This window comes from Perissodus microlepis, chromosome 3 (assembly GCF_051167445.1).
Source record: "Perissodus microlepis isolate ML-2025 ecotype Zambia chromosome 3, ASM5116744v1, whole genome shotgun sequence".
NCBI classification, from domain to species: Eukaryota; Metazoa; Chordata; class Actinopteri; order Cichliformes; family Cichlidae; genus Perissodus; species Perissodus microlepis.
Genome location: NC_140463.1, coordinates 34,217,186 through 34,230,979, shown reverse-complemented (window position 1 = coordinate 34,230,979; position 13,794 = coordinate 34,217,186).

The window sequence follows — 13,794 nt, the reverse complement described above, 5'->3', positions numbered from 1 at the left end:
GAACCAGGGCAGCTGAACGGTCAGAGTCTGAACTTGTCCGTCTCTCTGTAACGCGACGGCGAACCAGGTAAGCTGAACGGTCAGAGTCTGAACTTGTCCGTCTCTCTGTAACGCGACGGCAAACCAGGGAAGCTGAACGGTCAGAGTCTGAACTTGTCCATCTCTCTGTATCGTGATGGTGAACCAGGGCAGCTGAATAGTCAGAGTCTGAACTTGTCCATCTCTCTGTAACGTGACGGCGAACCAGGGAAGCTGAACGGTCAGAGTCTGAACTTGTCCATCTCTCTGTATCGTGATCGTGAACCAGGGCAGCTGAACGGTCAGAGTCTGAACTTGGCCGTCTCTCTGTATCGTGATGGTGAACCAGGGCAGCTGAACGGTCAGAGTCTGAACTTGGCCGTCTCCCTGTATCGTGATGGTGAAGCAGGGAAGTGGAATGGTCAGAGTCCAAGCTTGTCCTTCACTCTGTAATGCGACGGTGAACCAGGGAAGCTGAACGGTCAGAGTCCAAACTTGTCCATTGCTCTGTAATGTGACAGTGAACCAGGGAAGTGGAACGGTCAGAGTCAGAGGTGGAAGCCTATGCATGACTGAATGGAGAATTTGCCCACAGATGCAGAAGACTAAGCTGCTCAGCCTCAAGATGAATCTCATCATGTGAAAGAGAGCTGTTCTCCTCCAGTCACCGACTCCATTCAGCCACATGTTGGTGTAAGGCATTGTTGTTTGACACCAATGAGTCTGTTCTGCCAGGAGTCTCTCTGAGGGTGTAATCCTTGTACAAGGTGAGTAGATCTTTTCCAGGTGGGTTTGAGACTTCGGCTTCACAGGTCTGCCACCTTATGTAGCACGGAGTGGAGGATGTTAATATTCTGTTTTCGGGCCCCGGCTGGTTTGTGACCAAGTCTTGGCTCTCACAGGTCTGCCACCTTGTGTAGCACGGAGTGGAGGATGTTAATATTCTGTTTTCGGGCCCCGGCAGGTTTGTGACCGAGTGTTGGCTCTCACAGGTCTGCCACCTTGTGTAGCACGGAGTGGAGGATGATAATATTTCTTTACTGTAGCTGGCTTGTCTGTGGTCTGTGTGGTGCTCCCCGTAGGTTTTCTATGTAGTGAAGTTTGCGGTAAGTTTAATATTGCGTTTACGCCATGTGCAGAACCCACTTTGTGGAATGTCTCGCAGACGTCCACACCTGTATTTGTCCCAAGCTTGACATTGTAAGCAGCGACGACGTGCTCCGGCATTTCATTGAAGTGAGCTCCAAGTCAGGTAGTCAAAATTGGAAGCAGGTAACTGAGGATTCGAACCAGCGACTTCCACCTCAACAGTCGTAATACTAACACACTGAGCTAAACCTCCGCGACACATTCTGCCAGCGCGGCATGGGCTTAAGACGTTTATTTCACAGTCTCTGACTTGGCATGTCAGATTATTCTTCGGTTCACACACACACACACAGACATGTTTAATACATTACTCCTGAACAAATACCTCTAAAAATCATTCATATTTCTCTACCGTCTGCTTTTACAATATATTTTCCACGTGTCTTTTTCAACGTCTGCTTTGGGACTGACCGGACACTGCAAACACTCATATCATCTTTTATCCTCATAAGTTCAACATTTCTGCCAACATTTAAACATTCATACAAAGGATAGCGTTTAGTTTAAGTCTTGTTCGGGAACATGAGTCGATGCCAAGCTTTTGTGTTGCTTCTTCTTCTTCTTCTGTTATTTAACCTGATGATTCCTTTTAGAAATATCTGACTCTGTAGCTGCTGAATATTATGCTTTGTTGACCGGCTTCCTGATCACATCTGGTCAAAACTAAAATTAAAAAGAAACACAATCAACTACAACGCTTTGTATATCAAACGAAATCTTTATTGGTGCAGTGTGCGTTAGGCAGTCATTGTACTAATGTCCTGGTAAAACCTGAAACACTTTTGCAAATATACCAACTGCACTGAACTGCACTGGGTTTAAAAGGAGCGTGACCCCGCCCTGGTAACCAAAGTCATACCCAGAAGCCAGTTTACAAGTTAAGGTGATTTTATTGCTACCAAACTGAAAGCTTTAACCCCAAGATTAACAAAGGACAAAATAACAAACAACACAAGTTTCTTTGAAAAAGAGAAGTGCTACCTAACCCCTGAGTGAGACAAAAACCAAAAAAAGACAAGTGCTGCCCCTAACTCCCTAACTGAATAAACAAGAGAAAAAAGTACAGAAAATAATAAGGCCGTTCACCGCTTCTCCTTCAGTGTCTACTTACTATTGTGAATAACTTCTTTTAAACCCAAAAACATGAATGATGCATTGATGTCCAAATCTGCACGTCTTTCCGTTCAGCCATCACACAGGAGGGGGATCATTGCTGATCCACCCAACGTGGCCATCTCTCTGTATCGTGATGGCGAACCAGGGCAGCTGAACGGTCAGAGTCTGAATTTGTCCGTCTCTCTGTAACGCGACGGCGAACCAGGTAAGCTGAACGGTCAGAGTCTGAACTTGTCCGTCTCTCTATAACGCGACGGCGAACCAGGGAAGCTGAACGGTCAGAGTCTGAACTTCTCCATCTCTCTGTATCGTGATGGTGAACCAGGGCAGCTGAACGGTCAGAGTCTGAACTTGGCCGTCTCTCTGTATCGTGATGGTGAACCAGGGCAGCTGAATAGTCAGAGTCTGAACTTGTCCATCTCTCTGTAACGTGACGACGAGCCAGGGAAGCTGAACGGTCAGAGTCTGAACTTGTCCATCTCTCTGTAACGCGACGGCGAACCAGGGAAGCTGAACGGTCAGAGTCTGAACTTGGTCGTCTCTCTGTATCGTGATGGCGAACCAGGGCAGCTGAACGGTCAGAGTCTGAACTTGTCCGTCTCTCTGTAACGCGACGGCAAACCAGGTAAGCTGAACGGTCAGAGTCTGAACTTGTCCATCTCTCTGTATCGTGATGGTGAACCAGGGAAGCTGAACGGTCAGAGTCTGAACTTGGCCGTCTCTCTGTATCGTGATGGTGAACCAGGGCAGCTGAATAGTCAGAGTCTGAACTTGTCCATCTCTCTGTAACGTGACGGCGAACCAGGGAAGCTGAACGGTCAGAGTCCAAACTTGTCCATCTCTCTGTATCGTGATGGTGAACCAGGGCAGCTGAACGGTCAGAGTCTGAACTTGGCCGTCTCTCTGTATCGTGATGGTGAACCAGGGCAGCTGAACGGTCAGAGTCTGAACTTGGCCGTCTCCCTGTATCGTGATGGTGAAGCAGGGAAGTGGAATGGTCAGAGTCCAAGCTTGTCCTTCACTCTGTAATGCGACGGTGAACCAGGGAAGCTGAACGGTCAGAGTCCAAACTTGTCCATTGCTCTGTAATGTGACAGTGAACCAGGGAAGTGGAACGGTCAGAGTCAGAGGTGGAAGCCTATGCATGACTGAATGGAGAATTTGCCCACAGATGCAGAAGACTAAGCTGCTCAGCCTCAAGATGAATCTCATCATGTGAAAGAGAGCTGTTCTCCTCCAGTCACCGACTCCATTCAGCCACATGTTGGTGTAAGGCATTGTTGTTTGACACCAATGAGTCTGTTCTGCCAGGAGTCTCTCTGAGGGTGTAATCCTTGTACAAGGTGAGTAGATCTTTTCCAGGTGGGTTTGAGACTTCGGCTTCACAGGTCTGCCACCTTATGTAGCACGGAGTGGAGGATGTTAATATTCTGTTTTCGGGCCCCGGCTGGTTTGTGACCAAGTCTTGGCTCTCACAGGTCTGCCACCTTGTGTAGCACGGAGTGGAGGATGTTAATATTCTCTTTTCGGGCCCCGGCAGGTTTGTGACCGAGTGTTGGCTCTCACAGGTCTGCCACCTTGTGTAGCACGGAGTGGAGGATGATAATATTTCTTTACTGTAGCTGGCTTGTCTGTGGTCTGTGTGGTGCTCCCTGCAGGTTTTCTATGTAGTGAAGTTTGCGGTAAGTTTAATATTGCGTTTACGCCATGTGCAGAACCCACTTTGTGGAATGTCTCGCAGACGTCCACACCTGTATTTGTCCCAAGCTTGACATTGTAAGCAGCGACGACGTGCTCCGGCATTTCATTGAAGTGAGCTCCAAGTCAGGTAGTCAAAATGGGAAGCGGGTAACTGAGGATTCGAACCAGCGACTTCCACCTCTACAGTCGTAATACTAACACACTGAGCTAAACCTCCGCGACATATTCTGCCAGCGCGGCATGGGCTTAAGACGTTTATTTCACAGTCTCTGACTTGGCATGTCAGATTATTCTTCGGTTCACACACACACACACAGACATGTTTAATACATTACTCCTGAACAAATACCTCTAAAAATCATTCATATTTCTCTACCGTCTGCTTTTACAATATATTTTCCACGTGTCTTTTTCAACGTCTGCTTTGGGACTGACCGGACACTGCAAACACTCATATCATCTTTTATCCTCATAAGTTCAACATTTCTGCCAACATTTAAACATTCATACAAAGGATAGCGTTTAGTTTAAGTCTTGTTCGGGAACATGAGTCGATGCCAAGCTTTTGTGTTGCTTCTTCTTCTTCTTCTGTTATTTAACCTGATGATTCCTTTTAGAAATATCTGACTCTGTAGCTGCTGAATATTATGCTTTGTTGACCGGCTTCCTGATCACATCTGGTCAAAACTAAAATTAAAAAGAAACACAATCAACTACAACGCTTTGTATATCAAACGAAATCTTTATTGGTGCAGTGTGCGTTAGGCAGTCATTGTACTAATGTCCTGGTAAAACCTGAAACACTTTTGCAAATATACCAACTGCACTGAACTGCACTGGGTTTAAAAGGAGCGTGACCCCGCCCTGGTAACCAAAGTCATACCCAGAAGCCAGTTTAAAAGTTAAGGTGATTTTATTGCTACCAAACTGAAAGCTTTAACCCCAAGATTAACAAAGGACAAAATAACAAACAACACAAGTTTCTTTGAAAAAGAGAAGTGCTACCTAACCCCTGAGTGAGACAAAAACCAAAAACAGACAAGTGCTGCCCCTAACTCCCTAACTGAATAAACAAGAGAAAAAAGTACAGAAAATAATAAGGCCGTTCACCGCTTCTCCTTCAGTGTCTACTTACTATTGTGAATAACTTCTTTTAAACCCAAAAACATGAATGATGCATTGATGTCCAAATCTGCACGTCTTTCCGTTCAGCCATCACACAGGAGGGGGATCATTGCTGATCCACCCAACGTGGCCATCTCTCTGTATCGTGATGGCGAACCAGGGCAGCTGAATGGTCAGAGTCTGAACTTGTCCGTCTCTCTGTAACGCGACGGCGAACCAGGTAAGCTGAACGGTCAGAGTCTGAACTTGTCCGTCTCTCTATAACGCGACGGCGAACCAGGGAAGCTGAACGGTCAGAGTCTGAACTTGTCCATCTCTCTGTATCGTGATGGTGAACCAGGGCAGCTGAACGGTCAGAGTCTGAACTTGGCCGTCTCTCTGTATCGTGATGGTGAACCAGGGCAGCTGAATAGTCAGAGTCTGAACTAGTCCATCTCTCTGTAACGTGACGGCGAACCAGGGAAGCTGAACGGTCAGAGTCTGAACTTGGTCGTCTCTCTGTATCGTGATGGCGAACCAGGGAAGCTGAACGGTCAGAGTCTGAACTTGTCCGTCTCTCTGTAACGCGACGGCGAACCAGGTAAGCTGAACGGTCAGAGTCTGAACTTGGTCGTCTCTCTGTATCGTGATGGCGAACCAGGGCAGCTGAACGGTCAGAGTCTGAACTTGTCCGTCTCTCTGTAACGCGACGGCGAACCAGGTAAGCTGAACGGTCAGAGTCTGAACTTGTCCGTCTCTCTGTAACGCGACGGCAAACCAGGGAAGCTGAACGGTCAGAGTCTGAACTTGTCCATCTCTCTGTATCGTGATGGTGAACCAGGGCAGCTGAATAGTCAGAGTCTGAACTTGTCCATCTCTCTGTAACGTGACGGCGAACCAGGGAAGCTGAACGGTCAGAGTCTGAACTTGTCCATCTCTCTGTATCGTGATCGTGAACCAGGGCAGCTGAACGGTCAGAGTCTGAACTTGGCCGTCTCTCTGTATCGTGATGGTGAACCAGGGCAGCTGAACGGTCAGAGTCTGAACTTGGCCGTCTCCCTGTATCGTGATGGTGAAGCAGGGAAGTGGAATGGTCAGAGTCCAAGCTTGTCCTTCACTCTGTAATGCGACGGTGAACCAGGGAAGCTGAACGGTCAGAGTCCAAACTTGTCCATTGCTCTGTAATGTGACAGTGAACCAGGGAAGTGGAACGGTCAGAGTCAGAGGTGGAAGCCTATGCATGACTGAATGGAGAATTTGCCCACAGATGCAGAAGACTAAGCTGCTCAGCCTCAAGATGAATCTCATCATGTGAAAGAGAGCTGTTCTCCTCCAGTCACCGACTCCATTCAGCCACATGTTGGTGTAAGGCATTGTTGTTTGACACCAATGAGTCTGTTCTGCCAGGAGTCTCTCTGAGGGTGTAATCCTTGTACAAGGTGAGTAGATCTTTTCCAGGTGGGTTTGAGACTTCGGCTTCACAGGTCTGCCACCTTATGTAGCACGGAGTGGAGGATGTTAATATTCTGTTTTCGGGCCCCGGCTGGTTTGTGACCAAGTCTTGGCTCTCACAGGTCTGCCACCTTGTGTAGCACGGAGTGGAGGATGTTAATATTCTGTTTTCGGGCCCCGGCAGGTTTGTGACCGAGTGTTGGCTCTCACAGGTCTGCCACCTTGTGTAGCACGGAGTGGAGGATGATAATATTTCTTTACTGTAGCTGGCTTGTCTGTGGTCTGTGTGGTGCTCCCCGTAGGTTTTCTATGTAGTGAAGTTTGCGGTAAGTTTAATATTGCGTTTACGCCATGTGCAGAACCCACTTTGTGGAATGTCTCGCAGACGTCCACACCTGTATTTGTCCCAAGCTTGACATTGTAAGCAGCGACGACGTGCTCCGGCATTTCATTGAAGTGAGCTCCAAGTCAGGTAGTCAAAATTGGAAGCAGGTAACTGAGGATTCGAACCAGCGACTTCCACCTCAACAGTCGTAATACTAACACACTGAGCTAAACCTCCGCGACACATTCTGCCAGCGCGGCATGGGCTTAAGACGTTTATTTCACAGTCTCTGACTTGGCATGTCAGATTATTCTTCGGTTCACACACACACACACAGACATGTTTAATACATTACTCCTGAACAAATACCTCTAAAAATCATTCATATTTCTCTACCGTCTGCTTTTACAATATATTTTCCACGTGTCTTTTTCAACGTCTGCTTTGGGACTGACCGGACACTGCAAACACTCATATCATCTTTTATCCTCATAAGTTCAACATTTCTGCCAACATTTAAACATTCATACAAAGGATAGCGTTTAGTTTAAGTCTTGTTCGGGAACATGAGTCGATGCCAAGCTTTTGTGTTGCTTCTTCTTCTTCTTCTGTTATTTAACCTGATGATTCCTTTTAGAAATATCTGACTCTGTAGCTGCTGAATATTATGCTTTGTTGACCGGCTTCCTGATCACATCTGGTCAAAACTAAAATTAAAAAGAAACACAATCAACTACAACGCTTTGTATATCAAACGAAATCTTTATTGGTGCAGTGTGCGTTAGGCAGTCATTGTACTAATGTCCTGGTAAAACCTGAAACACTTTTGCAAATATACCAACTGCACTGAACTGCACTGGGTTTAAAAGGAGCGTGACCCCGCCCTGGTAACCAAAGTCATACCCAGAAGCCAGTTTACAAGTTAAGGTGATTTTATTGCTACCAAACTGAAAGCTTTAACCCCAAGATTAACAAAGGACAAAATAACAAACAACACAAGTTTCTTTGAAAAAGAGAAGTGCTACCTAACCCCTGAGTGAGACAAAAACCAAAAAAAGACAAGTGCTGCCCCTAACTCCCTAACTGAATAAACAAGAGAAAAAAGTACAGAAAATAATAAGGCCGTTCACCGCTTCTCCTTCAGTGTCTACTTACTATTGTGAATAACTTCTTTTAAACCCAAAAACATGAATGATGCATTGATGTCCAAATCTGCACGTCTTTCCGTTCAGCCATCACACAGGAGGGGGATCATTGCTGATCCACCCAACGTGGCCATCTCTCTGTATCGTGATGGCGAACCAGGGCAGCTGAACGGTCAGAGTCTGAACTTGTCCATCTCTCTGTAACGTGACGGCGAACCAGGGCAGCTGAACGGTCAGAGTCTGAACTTGTCCATCTCTCTGTAACGCGACGGTGAACCAGGGAAGCTGAACGGTCAGAGTCTGAACTTGGTCGTCTCTCTGTATCGTGATGGCGAACCAGGGAAGCTGAACGGTCAGAGTCTGAACTTGTCCGTCTCTCTGTAATGCGACGGCGAACCAGGTAAGCTGAACGGTCAGAGTCTGAACTTGTCCATCTCTCTGTAACGCGACGGCGAACCAGGGAAGCTGAACGGTCAGAGTCTGAACTTGGTCTTCTCTCTGTATCGTGATGGCGAACCAGGGCAGCTGAACGGTCAGAGTCTGAACTTGTCCGTCTCTCTGTAACGCGACGGCGAACCAGGTAAGCTGAACGGTCAGAGTCTGAATTTGTCCGTCTCTCTGTATCGTGATGGCGAACCAGGAAAGCTGAACGGTCAGAGTCTGAACTTGTCCGTCTCTCTGTAACGTGACGGCGAACCAGGGAAGCTGAACGGTCAGAGTCTGAACTTGTCCATCTCTCTGTAACGCGACGGCGAACCAGGGAAGCTGAACGGTCAGAGTCTGAACTTGGTCGTCTCTCTGTATCGTGATGGTGAACCAGGGAAGCTGAATAGTTAGATTCTGAACTTGGCCGTCTCTCTGTATCGTGATGGTGAACCAGGGCAGCTGAACGGTCAGAGTCTGAACTTGTCCGTCTCTCTGTCACGCGACGGCGAACCAGGGAAGCTGAATGGTCAGAGTCTGAACTTGTCCATCTCTCTGTTTCGTGATGGGGAACCAGGGCAGCTGAACGGTCAGAGTCTGAACTTGGTCGTCTCTCTGTATCGTGAAGGTGAACCAGGGCAGCTGAACGGTCAGAGTCTGAACTTGTCCATCTCTCTGTAACGCGACGGCGAACCAGGGAAGCTGAACGGTCAGAGTCTGAACTTGTCCATCTCTCTGTATCGTGATGGTGAACCAGGGCAGCTGAACGGACAGAGTCTGAACTTGGCCGTCTCTCTGTATCGTGATGGTGAACCAGGGCAGCTGAACGGTCAGAGTCTGAACTTGGCCGTCTCTCTGTATCGTGAGGGTGAACCAGGGCAGCTGAACGGTCAGAGTCTGAACTTGTCCATCTCTCTGTATCGTGATGGGGAACCAGGTCAGCTGAACGGTCAGAGTCTGAACTTGGCCGTCTCTCTGTATCGTGATGGTGAACCAGGGCAGCTGAACGGTCAGAGTCTGAACTTGTCCGTCTCTCTGTAATGCGACGGCGAACCAGGGAAATTGAATGGTCAGAGTCTGAACTTGACCATCTCTCTGTAACGCGACGGCGAACCAGGGAAGCTGAATGGTCAGAGTCTGAACTTGTCCATCTCTCTGTATCGTGATGGTGAACCAGGGCAACTGAATGGTCAGAGTCTGAACTTGACCATCTCTCTGTAACGCGACGGCGAACCAGGGAAGCTGAATGGTCAGAGTCTGAACTTGTCCATCTCTCTGTATCGTGATGGTGAACCAGGGCAGCTGAACGGTCAGAGTCTGAACTTGGCCATCTCGCTGTAACGCGACGGCGAACCAGGGAAGCTGAACGGTCAGAGTCTGAACTTGTCCATCTCTCTGTAACGCGACGGCGAACCAGGTCAGCTGAACGGTCAGAGTCTGAACTTGTCCATCTCTCTGTAACGCGACGGCGAACCAGGGAAGCTGAATGGTCAGAGTCTGAACTTGACCGTCTCTCTGTAATGCGACGGCGAACCAGGGAAGCTGAATGGTCAGAGTCTGAACTTGACCATCTCTCTGTAACGCGACGGCGAACCAGGGAAGCTGAATGGACAGAGTCTGAACTTGTCCATCTCTCTGTATCGTGATGGTGAACCAGGGCAACTGAATGGTCAGAGTCTGAACTTGACCATCTCTCTGTAACGCGACGGCGAACCAGGGAAGCTGAATGGTCAGAGTCTGAACTTGGCCATCTCTCTGTATCGTGATGGGGAACCAGGTCAGCTGAACGGTCAGAGTCTGAACTTGGCCGTCTCTCTGTATCGTGATGGTGAACCAGGGCAGCTGAACGGTCAGAGTCTGAACTTGTCCGTCTCTCTGTAATGCGACGGCGAACCAGGGAAGCTGAATGGTCAGAGTCTGAACTTGACCATCTCTCTGTAACGCGACGGCGAACCAGGGAAGCTGAATGGTCAGAGTCTGAACTTGTCCATCTCTCTGTATCGTGATGGCGAACCAGGGCAACTGAATGGTCAGAGTCTGAACTTGACCATCTCTCTGTAACGCGACGGCGAACCAGGGAAGCTGAATGGTCAGAGTCTGAACTTGTCCATCTCTCTGTATCGTGATGGTGAACCAGGGCAGCTGAACGGTCAGAGTCTGAACTTGGCCATCTCGCTGTAACGCGACGGCGAACCAGGGAAGCTGAACGGTCAGAGTCTGAACTTGTCCATCTCTCTGTAACGCGACGGCGAACCAGGTCAGCTGAACGGTCAAAGTCTGAACTTGTCCATCTCTCTTTAACGCGATGGTGAACCAGGGAAGCTGAATGGTCAGAGTCTGAACTTGACCGTCTCTCTGTAACGCGACGGCGAACCAGGGCAACTGAATGGTCAGAGTCTGAACTTGTCCGTCTCTCTGTAACGCGACGGCGAACCAGGGAAGCTGAATGGTCAGAGTCTGAACTTGTCCATCTCTCTGTATCGTGATGGTGAACCAGGGCGGCTGAACGGTCAGAGTCTGAACTTGGCTGTCTCGCTGTAACGCGACGGCGAACCAGGGAAGCTGAATGGTCAGAGTCTGATCTTGTCCATCTCTCTGTATCGTGATGGTGAACCAGGGCAGCTGAATAGTTAGAGTCTGAACTTGACCATCTCTCTGTATCGTGATGGTGAATCAGGGCAGCTGAACGGTCAGAGTCTGAACTTGGCCGTCTCTCTGTATCGTGATGGCGAACCAGGGTAGCTGAATAGTCAGAGTCTGAACTTGGCCGTCTCGCTGTATCGTGATGTTGATGCAGGGAAGTGGAATGGTCAGAATCCAAGCTTGTCCATCTCTCTGTATCGTGATGGTGAACCAGGGAAGCTGAACGGTCAGAGTCTGAACTTGGCCGTCTCTCTGTATCGTAATGGTGAACCAGGGAAGCTGAACGGTCAGAGACTGAACTTGTCCGTCTCTCTGTAACGCGACGGCGAACCAGGTAAGCTGAACGGTCAGAGTCTGAACTTGTCCATCTCTCTGTATCGTGATGGCGAACCAGGAAAGCTGAACGGTCAGAGTCTGAACTTGTCCATCGCTCTGTAACGTGACGGCGAACCAGGGAAGCTGAACGGTCAGAGTCTGAACTTGTCCATCTCTCTGTAACGCGACGGCGAACCAGGGAAGCTGAACGGTCAGACTCTGAACTTGGTCGTCTCTCTGTATCGTGACGGCGAACCAGGGCAGCTGAACGGTCAGAGTCTGAACTTGTCCGTCTCTCTGTAACGCGACGGCGAACCAGGGAAGCTGAACGGTCAGAGTCTGAACTTGTCCATCTCTCTGTAACGCGACGGCGAACCAGGGAAGCTGAACGGTCAGAGTCTGAACTTGTCCATCTCTCTGTATCGTGATGGTGAACCAGGGCAGCTGAACGGTCAGAGTCTGAACTTGGCCGTCTCTCTGTATCGTGATGGTGAACCAGGGAAGCTGAATAGTTAGAGTCTGAACTTGGCCGTCTCTCTGTATCGTGATGGTGAACCAGGGCAGCTGAACGGTCAGAGTCTGAACTTGTCCGTCTCTCTGTCACGCGACGGCGAACCAGGGAAGCTGAATGGTCAGAGTCTGAACTTGTCCATCTCTCTGTTTCGTGATGGGGAACCAGGGCAGCTGAACGGTCAGAGTCTGAACTTGGTCGTCTCTCTGTATCGTGAAGGTGAACCAGGGCAGCTGAACGGTCAGAGTCTGAACTTGTCCATCTCTCGGTAACGCGACGGCTAACCAGGGAAGCTGAATGGTCAGAGTCTGAACTTGTCCATCTCTCTGTATCGTGATGGTGAACCAGGGCAGCTGAACGGTCAGAGTCTGAACTTGGCCGTCTCTCTGTATCGTGATGGTGAACCAGGGCAGCTGAACGGTCAGAGTCTGAACTTGGCCGTCTCTCTGTATCGTGAGGGTGAACCAGGGCAGCTGAACGGTCAGAGTCTGAACTTGTCCATCTCTCTGTATCGTGATGGTGAACCAGGGCAGCTGAACGGTCAGAGTCTGAACTTGTCCGTCTCTCTGTAATGCGACGGCGAACCAGGGAAGCTGAATGGTCAGAGTCTGAACTTGTCCATCTCTCTGTAACGCGACGGCGAACCAGGGAAGCTGAATGGTCAGAGTCTGAACTTGTCCATCTCTCTGTATCGTGATGGTTAACCAGGGCAACTGAATGGTCAGAGTCTGAACTTGACCATCTCTCTGTAACGCGACGGCGAACCAGGGAAGCTGAATGGTCAGAGTCTGAACTTGTCCATCTCTCTGTATCGTGATGGTGAACCAGGGCAGCTGAACGGTCAGAGTCTGAACTTGGCCGTCTCGCTGTAACGCGACGGCGAACCAGGGAAGCTGAACGGTCAGAGTCTGAACTTGTCCATCTCTCTGTAACGCGACGGCGAACCAGGGAAGCTGAACGGTCAGAGTCTGAACTTGTCCATCTCTCTGTATCGTGATGGGGAACCAGGTCAGCTGAACGGTCAGAGTCTGAACTTGGCCGTCTCTCTGTATCGTGATGGTGAACCAGGGCAGCTGAACGGTCAGAGTCTGAACTTGTCCGTCTCTCTGTAATGCGACGGCGAACCAGGGAAGCTGAACGGTCAGAGTCTGAACTTGTCCATCTCTCTGTAACGCGACGGCGAACCAGGGAAGCTGAATGGTCAGAGTCTGAACTTGTCCATCTCTCTGTATCGTGATGGTGAACCAGGGCAACTGAATGGTCAGAGTCTGAACTTGACCATCTCTCTATAACGCGACGGCGAACCAGGGAAGCTGAATGGTCAGAGTCTGAACTTGTCCATCTCTCTGTATCGTGATGGTGAACCAGGGCAGCTGAACGGTCAGAGTCTGAACTTCGCCATCTCGCTGTAACGCGACGGCGAACCAGGGAAGCTGAACGGTCAGAGTCTGAACTTGTCCATCTCTCTGTAACGCGACGGCGAACCAGGGAAGCTGAACGGTCAGAGTCTGAACTTGTCCATCTCTCTGTAACGCGACGGCGAACCAGGGAAGCTGAACGGTCAGAGTCTGAACTTGACCGTCTCTCTGTAACGCGACGGCGAACCAGGGAAGCTGAATGGTCAGAGTCTGAACTTGTCCGTCTCTCTGTAATGCGACGGTGAACCAGGGAAGCTGAATGGTCAGAATCTGAACTTGTCCATCTCTCTGTAACGCGACGGCGAACCAGGGAAGCTGAATGGTCAGAGTCTGAACTTGTCCATCTCTCGGTATCGTGATGGTGAACCAGGGCAACTGAATGGTCAGAGTCTGAACTTGACCATCTCTCTGTAACGCGACGGCGAACCAGGGAAGCTGAATGGTCAGAGTCTGAACTTGTCCATCTCTCTGTAT